Here is an 8589-nt window from a genome sequence, read left to right on the forward strand (position 1 = left end):
GGAATTTCTTGGTTGATGAACTCCTGATTAAATTAAACCCCCTGATCAACTTAATATTCTGATAAAGGTAGTTTTAATTTATTTACACTATATCTGTTTACACAATAGCTCCCACCAGTGCAGTCCTTTCTCCAAAGCGTACGTACTGGCTAAACCAGACGTCGTAGCTAAAATCGGACACCAGAATCGAAAGATAAAAATTAAATTTCCGACAAGAAAGGTCCAGTCACTTTTTTTCGTATCTCTAACGGTTTAAGCCGCAAAACCCCCTCAAAGTCAAAAGTTTGGGTAAATCTGGAAAATGAACCTATGGTATACATACGTCCTCTGACTTTGGTTAAAACCAAATTCTTCTTGTCTCCAAATTTCGCGAACACATAACTTAACTCTTCTACCACATCAATTGACTAATATTGTACACCACACATCTTTTGGCTGAGCGTTAGCGAAGCCTTACGACCCTAAGATTCTCGAGAACGGATACATAAAGTTTGGAAACATCACGTCTGAATTTAACCAATCACCGAATTACGCTTATTCCCCGAAATTAGCCAACACCCAAATGGGGGCCTGGGGGCGTAGCCCCCAGCGAGCCGAAGGCGAGTCTAATATATATACAACCGCATGTGTAACTGACTGACTGACTCACGTATACTAATTCTAACCTACTTCCAGATGAGTTAGAGACTTGAAAATTTGGTACACATATAGCTTTCCACGTGTAACCACCAGGAAAATCCCGAAAAGTGAGTTTTTTTCATTTTCAACCCCTCAAAAAAATTCCCAAAAAATCGCGCATTCTTCACCCCTGCAGGCATTTTTTTGTAAGCCCGATAGCGGGCGAACCGTTGGAGCTAGCTCGGATCTGACGGAAAATTCATGGTCAGGAATGAAGTGAGCTACAAAAAAGGTCTAATGACTTTTTACTCTATCTTCCATGGTTAAGCGACAAAAAACGCTCGAACATTTGAAATTCCAGAGATTTTTTTCGATAAAAATAATGTTTCAAGCCCGATAGCGGCCGAACCGTTGGTCGTAGCTCTCAAATCTGATTGACCCATCAAATTAGCAAATTGCGCGATCTACAGAAAAGGTCCAGTAATCTTTTTGCCCTATCTCGATTGGTTTGGCCGAAAAACGTGATTATGTACAATTTTGTTGTAACTTTTACGCGAAAACTTTTGTTTTTGGGGTCGATAGCGGCGAAACCATTGGTCGGAGGTCAAAATAAGACTAACGTTTTATTTAGGAAATAAGATGACCTACAAAAAAGGTCCAGTGACTTTTTACTATATTTCCCTTAGTTTGACCGCAAAACGCGATATTAAGTGAAAATATTGGACATTTTCGCCTAAAAAAATTTAAATTCCCGGGGCTTGATAGCGGCTAAACGGTTGGTCGTAACTCAAAACAAATTTTTTAAACGGGATTTAGGAAATCACGTGATCTACAGAAAAGGTTCAGTGACTTCGGGAGTTGGCTGAGCGTTAGCTAAGCGTCAATAGTAGATAGGGACAGAGGAATATTTATTATGTTCACAGACACAATAACCCTCTAAAAAAGGCCCAAGTGTGTCATTAAACCCCCGGTAATATTAAACCCCCCCCCGGGGATTTTCCTGGTTATGACCTGATAACCTCCTGTACAATTCAACCCCTGATGTGTTAATAACCCCCCTGGTAACATTAAACCCCCCCCAGGGAATTTCCTGCCATGACCTCATGTCCGAATTTTACCAGTCACGCAAATCTCTTAACCCCCCCCCTGGGAAGATCCTGGTATGACCAGATAACCCCCTGGAGACTTATCCCCCGGTAACGTTAACCCCCCCTGGGGAATTTGTTCATCATGACCAGACAATATCCTGACGAAATTAAACCCCCTCTTGTCTTAACCTCCTTAACATTAATCACCCACCCAGGAATTTTCTCGCCTTGACTAGATAGTCTCCTGGTGATATTAAACCCCCTGTTTCGACTTAAAATACTGCCTTGAAGGTCGGTTTTTTTATTATGTTTATACTAAACAATTCAAGATAGCTGACCCGTGCAGACTTTTCTCCCGAACTCATTTCTGGCTAAACCATAGGTCGTAGATCAGATCTGAGGGCACAATCGAAAGACAAAATTAAATTTCCAACAAGAAAGGTCCAGTCACTTTTTGTCGTATCTCTAACGGTTTAACCGGCAAAAATGCCCTCAAAGTCAATAAGTTTTTACGAATCCGGAAAAAAATCTATGAAAAAGGTCAATTTTTAAATCCCTTGTCATTTACTTAATGTCCGGACTTAACCAGTCACCGAATTCCGCTTATCCCCGAATTTGCAAGCGTTTACTTTGGGGGCCTGGGGGCGTAGCCCCCAGCGAGCCGAAGGCGAGTCTAATATATAATACAACCGCCATGTGTAACTGACTGACTGACTCACTCACTCGACGTATACTAATTCTAACCTACTTCCAGATGAGTTTAGAGACTTGAAATTTTGGTACACAGATAGCTTTCCACGTGTAACCACCAGGAAAATCCCGAAAAGTGAGAATTTTTTCATTTTCAACCCCTCAAAAAAAATTCCCAAAAAATCGCGCATTCTTCACCCCTGCAGGCATTTTTTTGTAAGCCCGATAGCGGGCGAACCGTTGGAGCTAGCTCGGATCTGACGGAAAATTCATGGTCGGAATGAAGTGAACTACAAAAAAAGGTCTAATGACTTTTTGCTCTATCTTCCATGGTTAAGCGACAAAACGCTCGAACATTTTGAAATTCCAGAGATTTTTTCGATAAAAATAATGTTTCAAGCCCGATAGCGGCCGAACCGTTGGTCGTAGCTCAAATCTGATTGACCCATCAAATTAGCAAATTGCGCGATCTACAGAAAAGGTCCAGTAATTCTTTTGCCCTATCTCGATTGGTTTGGCCGAAAAAAACGTGATTATGTACAATTTTGTTGTAACTTTTACGCGAAACTTTTGTTTTTGGGGTCGATAGCGGCGAAACCATTGGTCGGAGGTCAAAATAAGACTAACGTTTTATTTAGGAAATAAGATGACCTACAAAAAAGGTCCAGTGACTTTTTACTATATTTCCCTTAGTTTGACCGCAACACGCGATTAAGTGAAAATATTGGACATTTTCGCCTAAAAATTTACATTCCGGGCTTGATAGCGGCTAAAACGGTTGGTCGTAACTCCAAAACAAATTTTAAACGGATTTAGGAAATCACGTGATCTACAGAAAAGGTTCAGTGACTTCGGGAGTTGGCTGAGCGTTAGCTAAGCGTCAATAGTAGATAGGGACAGAGGAATATTTATTATGTTCACAGACAGACACAATACCCTCTAAAAAAGGCCCAAGTGTGTCATTAACCCCCGTAATATTAACCCCCCCCCCGGGGATTTCCTTGGTATGACCTGATAACCCTCCTGTACATTCAACCCCCTGATGTGTTAACCCCCCTGGTAACATTAACCCCCCCCCCAGGGAATTTCCTGCCATGACCTCATGTCCGAATTTTACCAGTCACCAAATCTCTTAACCCCCCCCCCCTGGGAAGATCCTGGTATGACCAGATAACCCCCTGGAGACTTATCCCCCGGTAACGTTAACCCCCCCTGGGAAATTTGTTCATATGACCAGACAATATCCTGACGAAATTAAACCCCCCTCTTGTCTTAACCTCCTTAACATTAATCACCCACCCAGGGAATTTCTCGCCTTGACTAGATAGTCTCCTGGTGATATTAAACCCCCTGTTCGACAAAAATACTGCCTTGAGGTCGTTTTTATTATGTTTAAACCTAAACAATTCAAGATAGCTGACCCGTGCAGACTTTTCTCCCGAGCTCATTTCTGGCTAAACCATAGGTCGTAGATCAGATCTGAGGGCACAATCGAAAGACAAAATTAAATTTCCAACAAGAAAGGTCCAGTCACTTTTTGTCGTATCTCTAACGGTTTAACCGCAAAATGCCCTAAAAGTCAAAAAGTTTTTACGAATCCGGAAAAAAATCTATGAAAAAGGGTCAATTTTTAAATCCCTTCGTCATTTACTTAATGTCCGGACTTAACCAGTCACGCGAATTCCGCTTATCCCCGAATTTGCAAGCGTTTACTTTGGGGGCCTGGGGGCGTAGCCCCCAGCGAGCCGAAGGCGAGTCTAATATACTATACAGCCGCATGTGAAACTGACTGACTGACATCACTGATATATAGATACAAATTCTAACATAGTTTCTAGAAGTGCTGGAAACTTGAAATTTGGCATGCAGGTACCTTTTTGCAATATGACCCGGAGGAAAAGTCTGAAAACTGGACATTTTTACTTTTAAACCCCTAAAAAAAAATTATTAAAAAACGCGCATTTTTACCCTTGCAGGTTTTTTTTTGTAGCCCGATAGCGGGCGAACCGTTGGAGCTAGCTCGGATCTGACGAAAAATTCATGGTCAGGAATGAAGTGAACTACAATAAAGGTCCAGTGACTTTTTGTCCTATCTCCAATGGTTAAGTGAAAAAACGCGGGAATAATTAACATTCCAGAGATTTTTTCGCTTAAAATAATGTTTGGAGCCCGATAGCGGCCGAACGGTTGGCCGTAGCTCAAATCTAATTGACCCATAAGATTAGAAAATTAAGTGATCTAAAAAAAGGTCCAGTGACTTTTTGTTCTATCTCCATCGGTTTGTTCCGTAAAACCGCCAAAACGGTCTAAAAGTTAGTGCAAAAGGGTACTTGATAGGGACAGAATCAGTGTTTTTTTAAATAGCAGCCGAAACTAGTGGATATAGCTAAAATCTGAGGGCATAACGTTCAGAGTAAATTATATTTACTACAAAATTTGTCCATTCACTTTTTTATCTCATTTCGAGCGGTTAAGCGACAAAACGCCCTTAAATGAAATCTTTGGTTCACGACATGAAGTAGATAAAGCCTGGCGAGCTCTGTACGGTACGTATCAACGTACGTTATGGCCGCGTCAAACACCGTTTCAATAATTGTTTTGCTCTACACCTGGTTATTCTTTCCTGACATCTAAAGCTCGATAAAAGTTGAGTGATTCATTATAGTCTAACTTTAATTCTCAGCAACCTCTTATTAAATAAAGTTGATTTGTGAAACTCGGTTGTAGATAGGGATATAGTAAATGTTACACCGTGTATGTTTACAATTTGAATTCATTCTTTACTATGCAGACTTTTCTTAAATAAGTAATACCGGTCTAACTAGTGGTTATAGCTACTATAATACTCAGGACAGAACGTTCAAAATAATTTATATTTACTTACAAAAATAAAGTCACTTTTTATCCTATCTCCATGGGTTAAGCGACAAAAACGCCCCTCATAGTGAAATCTTTGGTTCACGGTGTGTAGTAGAGCCTGGTGAGCTCTGTACGGTACGTAACAACGTACCTTATGCCATATCAAACACTGTTGCAATAATTATATTTTGTTGGCTTTGTTTTTTACTAATTATTTGGAGAAATCTTCATTTGTCTTCAAGAACACTACGAATAGATTTAAAAAACTTTTATCACATTTTTTGTACAACTGTTAGGTTTTTATACATATATTACATATACTTATTACTGTAGAAACTATGTCTTTTAGTTGCGTTGCTAAGGGCTCTTTCCATCAAAGGGAACGAACAGCTGTTTCCGACAAGCAAAAACTCTCAGTGCACTGCGATTTCTGCTTGTGCCATTGCCTGGAAGACCCTTAGATTGGAATTTCAACAGCATAATCGAATACGATTCTCATCACGGGTGATAATATTTATTGTACATTGCGCGATGAGAACGCATGGGTGGAAACCGGTACCTGTGCCCATGAACTCCCTAGCAATTTTGTTATTCAGGGACAGGACTTCACCGTTGTAGAAAATTCATTTGTACACGACGCCCTATCCTCTTCAGAAGGAGACATAGCAGAAAGCATTGTGTCTCTTTCCAATGTTCTAGAATATCTGATGGCAGAGAACGTTCAGGACATTGGTTTCTTATTCACTGGACAAACAGTGACATGACAGTGGCTTTCTGGCGCTCTCAGGATCAGCTGTACCTTTTGATCCTCATCCAGTGGATGATAACAGAAAGCATGATTTGAATAATGACAATAACAATCTGGCACGGCTCTTCCATTGTGAGAGTTATTCTGCATTGGCCTCGTTGTTATTGTCAAATGCTGCGCTGGATGGGTCGGTGAGACAGTTTACTGTAACTCGACTAAGATTTTCTCATTCGACTCTCAAGTGCCAATGAACCAGTCCCACTCCCTACATATCTCCATCGCCATTAACATCTGTGGCAAAACGTAATGCATTGGGAGACCCAAAAAAATACGCCGTGGACGCCCCAAACTACTAAGAACTAAGAGAGACGAGCAATTGAGAGAGGCGAACAGAAGATACGTTCAACGAATCCCAAAATAAGTCGTGACGCACTTGGCCGGTATCTTGAACAACACCCCGAAGTCCACAGGGAATCTGTCCGTCGTTACAGCCAACAGCATCCTGAAATTAATAGAGAGGCTGTCCGTCGTTACAGCCAACAGCACCCTCATAAACATAGGGAGGCTGTTCGCCGATACGACGAACTTCATCCTGAGATCCACAGAGATGCTGTTCGGCGTTTACAACCTACAGCATCCTGAGTTCACAGAGAAGCTGTTCATCGCTACGACACACAAAATGCGGACGCCAGTCGCAAAAGACTTCAAGGTTTTCGTTTAGTTAACCCTAAACTAGCTGAACTTCGTCACTTGCCAATTTCACTTGCTCGACTCATCGTTGCGCACGGACCAATGGCACATTGGAATGGTGTATTACTTTTTAATATTTCTGCTTACAAACTAAAGAAAACTTGTCTTTGGGGATGACGATGTTCTTATTTGCTCTCACTGCCAAGCACCTCTGTTTGAGGAAGAAGAGGAGAGAAGAAAATGGTGTTGCGGCGAGGGAGCATACAATGTGACCAGTTTACCACCTCTCAATGCACCATTCTACTCTAACCGACGCTTCCTCGACAGAGCACGAGCCTACAACGATCTCTTTGCACTTTTTGGCCCTCGAAATATCTGGCGGATATCGGCATCCTAGTGGCCTCTCCTTCTTCAAAATCGAAGGGAGGATGTACCACCAAGTGTACAGTTTGGACGCCCCCGGTCAAAAATTCGTTTACTAAGGGGGTGACGTCCCAACTCGTAAATCGGTGCCGCTTGTATATAGATGATGGAGAAGAACGCAGGAACATGGCCATGAGTAGATCACTTGATGCCACCATAGTTGAATGACATTAAAAGTTATTTAGATTCACAGAACCCTTTATGTCCATGAATTTCGGCGGTTGAGTGATGAGCCCTCGGTACAAAGCTCACTTGGATTTCCAGATAACAAGTCGAGCTACTTCATGGTCCTGCTCTTGGCGACAGGCAAAGAGGCGTTGAAGTGCACGCCGTGCTTAGCACTGAAGACACATTTGTTGAACCTCGAAACTTACTGTCTGGAAGGTGGGCGCTGGAAGGCCATCAACAATTGACCTCTTCAGTCCTTTGATGGAGCCCTTTCAGTACCCACTGCTCTATCCGCAAGGCAATTTGGGTTGGCATATCGGCATGCTGGACAACAACGGGAAAAAGCTTTCCCAAGTACTGTTATGTCGTTGTCTTTTGCTCCTCCAATCCTCGTTTTTTCTTATCTTGGACGTCTTTCTCAAGCTTGGCAGGTCGAGATGTTTGCGAGGTTTGAAGAGGAGAGACTACGTTTTAAAATTTTTTCACAGACTAAGTCCTCAGCCCAAAATGCCATGCGGATAGGACAACTGAAGAGCTTCTTAACGCTCAACGCAGTGTCCAGCAGGAAGGCAGGTTAGAGATGACATCGCTCGGGATGAAACAGTCCAAGGCGAGGGTGGGGCACAGCCTGGGAACCTGGAAAGATTTACCTCCCAAGTACGTTTACTGGTGGGCCCAGGTACATGAAGATACACTACGAAAACGCAATGGCTCTCGTATCACGTCTGGGTTCACCAACGTACTTTCTTACGTTTACGTACAGCGCTACTTGGGAAGAGAACAAGAGAGCGTGTCCCCACGGCAGTGGACGCAGTGACCCTAGTACGGGCCTGCAGAGTGTTCCAGATTAAACTTCTAGAGCTTCTCCGAGATCTGCGGAGCGGAGCGATGTTCGGCTGCACGAGCTATTCGTCTACTCATCGAAATGCAAATGAGGGGCCTTCCTCACCCCACATTGTGTTTAAGATTGACGGAGACGGTCCAGTACAAGCAGACGAAATCGACTCTTAATCCGCGCGGATATCCCCTCGGAAGAAGAAGCCGGTGGAAGACTCAGGAAATTGGTGTTGCAGCCACATGATCCACGTCCTTGTGGCACTGATCATCGCACCGACTTCCAGTGCTGGGGACGCTGTGAAGGGTCACTGTACAAAGTTTTATCCTAAGGCCTTCGTGCCAGACCACTCACATAGACGAAGGGGTTTTTGTACAGTACAGACGGGACTATGGTAATACTGACCAAATTACGTCACGAAACAGGTCTGTTGCTGTTCACGATGGGTGGGTCGTTCCCTTATACGCCAC

The sequence above is a fragment of the Homalodisca vitripennis genome, chromosome 3 (genome assembly GCF_021130785.1).
Source record: "Homalodisca vitripennis isolate AUS2020 chromosome 3, UT_GWSS_2.1, whole genome shotgun sequence".
NCBI classification, from domain to species: domain Eukaryota; kingdom Metazoa; phylum Arthropoda; class Insecta; order Hemiptera; family Cicadellidae; genus Homalodisca; species Homalodisca vitripennis.